The sequence below is a fragment of the Branchiostoma belcheri genome, unplaced genomic scaffold (genome assembly GCF_001625305.1).
Source record: "Branchiostoma belcheri isolate BF01 breed outbred unplaced genomic scaffold, Haploidv18h27 scaffold42, whole genome shotgun sequence".
Lineage (NCBI taxonomy): Eukaryota > Metazoa > Chordata > Leptocardii > Amphioxiformes > Branchiostomatidae > Branchiostoma > Branchiostoma belcheri.
The window spans coordinates 1,814,328-1,817,100 of NW_017804043.1; the positions used below are offsets into that span (position 1 = coordinate 1,814,328).

A 2,773-nucleotide genomic window follows, 5' to 3' on the forward strand; every position below is an offset into this window, starting at 1 on the left:
ACCCAGACCCTTAAGCGTCATAATGGACCGTCCCTAGCGTCTGCGGTAAATCTGGAAAGTCTGGTAAGTATAGGTCAGAGGTAACACCTCTTCGTATGCAAATTAGCGTGTAATAGCCTGGAATCCAGACTATTGCCCGAGGGTTGCCACAAGTCAACTGTTCTTTGGGGTTAAACTGTCCCTGGGGAAACCTTACCACAGCCACCTTGGGGAAGACTACTAAATCTACACGGACACAAAGCTTAATTGGCCAGATAGTAGCGACAGACTTTTCCAAGGAAACCTAGGTTGTAGCCCTGGGAAAGGCTGGGTACGAGGCTACTACATACGTGTGTGTAGGTGGGGACTTTACCCAAACGTTCCACCACCGGAAGTCACTGCCAAACCTATCGTACGTGTGCTTGTTTTGTAACATAGAAGGGAGGGAAGGTCTAAGCTAAGCTTCCGGCCACGAGACGTCGTTCCCAGCATTGGAGTGCCACGGGGACTGGGTTGACCATTGATCCATTTATTGTCAGCGATTTTACCGGGAAAGGTCGTTTCAGAGTCGCTTTCGGAGAAGGACAGTCGGTACCACAGCCATGTACATAGAGTCTACACCTGGTACAATCAGGCTCACTAACACTGGCGGCAAGTTCGTCTGAGCTATCGGTGAGTACGTTTTGTTGGCTCGTTCACACTATGATATATATTTCTCAGCACACTTAGTATTTCCAATGGTAAACTTCCTGTAATCTACTGTGAGTCGGTTCCCCTGTGGTATATGATTCAGCGTTCTCTTGTGTTTCTCTCAGCGGATACGGGGTCATTTCTGTGTTGTGATACTAGTAAGAGTCACGGCTGTGCTTTTGGCAGCGCTTTGTTGTATAAAATAAAACAGAGTCTGTGTTTGTTCAAGCCGAGTAGTTCACTGTAGCATTATGCCCCCAAATGTTACCGTAATTTTAAATTTATCTGTAATATACGGTAAGCCAACGATATCTTGATTTTTTTTACATATCATCGTCTTAATACCTGGTGATATTGTACAGGCACATTTCAATGTATGAACTTGTACACGTGTATGTTGTACTGTTGTACGAATGTTTCGCTTGGCTCGGTACCGTTCCATGAATTGGCGCCAAGAAACCGGGCAATGTGCACTTGTAAGCCTCTGGTATGCTCTTAACCTTGTTACACACAACACGCACACGTCAGTCAACCTAGCCTGGGTCCTAATGGTTTGTAATGGAGCCCCTGTGCACGCGGGGCTTCAGAGGGAGTGGGAACTACTCTAGCCAAATGGTAATGATGATAGGATATGCCGGAAAGATATGTGTTTTACGTAGTTACCTGTTCTATTGTAGAGACTTCTGTAAGAACTACAGTTGTAGCCTCTATATAAAACATTATAGTATACTGTCGATCTGAAAAAAAGGTAAAAACTGAATTGACTTGATAATTCTTGTTTTCTGGCTGTGTAGATGCAACTGTTGTCAGTGAATTTGCGACGGTTTCCTGTATCTAAGAATGGCCGAAATGTTGCATAATGAGATTTCCTGTTGCTGTTTAACTCCCTTCAGTTGCATTGTAAGGCAACTCTATTAAAACGTGCTTAAATTGCGAAGCTATTGAAAAACATTCTGACTGCCCCTCCCCCTAGAAACTCTACCCCTGAAATGTGTTGTTATGTACAGGTGTATTCACGGTGCAATAGATCTTTAAGGACTGTACAACTATGCATGATGTCCCAATGGCCCGTTCAAATAGTTAAACCAGCTGTATGTATTCGCTGACCATGCAAATACCAAACATGGCACCATTGCTGCTTCAAATTTGCAACTGAAATGAAGTTGAATGTAATTGGTAATCCTCAATAAATAATGAATAATAACAGATAGAATGAATTATTGTCAAAGAAAATTATTTTCTGAACGTTTCAAAGTAGTAGAAATATATTTGAACACGAAACCACGTTTTATACCTCTCAAAAACTACAATTCAGCCTATATAGTATATCTATCCTCCCAACCGCCAAAGATATGGAAGGGCTGCGAATTAAACGCATATATGCCTTCTCCAACTGCCAAATGATAGATGTTTCACACGATTGAGGGTAAAATAATATGTTTGTGTGATGATGTATGGCATTTTCTTTCTGGGCCAAGGTGACTGGGTCATTTGAACCACTCGCCTGAATAGTGTTATGTTGAATTGGCGTCCTAATGCCCTGTAGTAGGGTGGAATGTCGTGTCGTTGCGTCATGACAAAGACCTAGAGATACCCGATACCCAGAATGGACAACGGGGCTCAGCCGGAATTCTATAGAGTAGGAGACTGCTTTTCAAGTTGTTAAATGCAGCTGAGAAATGTCTGCAATGTTTTGTTTGGTGCCATTTGGTTATTTTGATAGAAATTCTTCCCCCTCCCCCGTGAAACCATCGAATTGACGCTGACAGACTTGAAGATTAAACAGGTGGAATTTAGTGGCTGACCACGAAAGATTAAAACGGTGCCAACTACTGATTTTTGTTTTAGGTCTGTTGTTCGTATTTCTTCCGAAATTCCACAGATCATCCTTTGTCAGTGGGTCCTACGCCCTTGTCTGACCGTTTTGACTTTATACTTTCGATGAAAAGAGATAGAGTTGTTAGGAGTACTTTTATTACTGCCACACAAACAAACAAACATATCTCGTTACTACTTGTCTGTGAGCACTTACATTGTTTGCTGACTTTCCCCTTTGACCTTTCGGAGCTGGTCTGGCGGCCGCCATTTTTTTACAAAAGAATGA

General features: G+C 42.6%; 1 protein-coding gene across 1 annotated transcript in view; it reads left to right on the forward strand.

Moving 5' to 3' along the window:
* Positions 1-247: 247 nt before the first annotated feature.
* LOC109478137 (sphingosine 1-phosphate receptor 1-like) overlaps positions 248-2,773 on the forward strand; it is a 29,248-nt gene continuing 26,722 nt past the window's right edge. The window contains exon 1 of the mRNA XM_019779625.1: positions 248-651. The gene's annotated coding sequence lies outside the window, so the exon portion shown is untranslated. The remainder of the gene's footprint in view (positions 652-2,773) is intronic.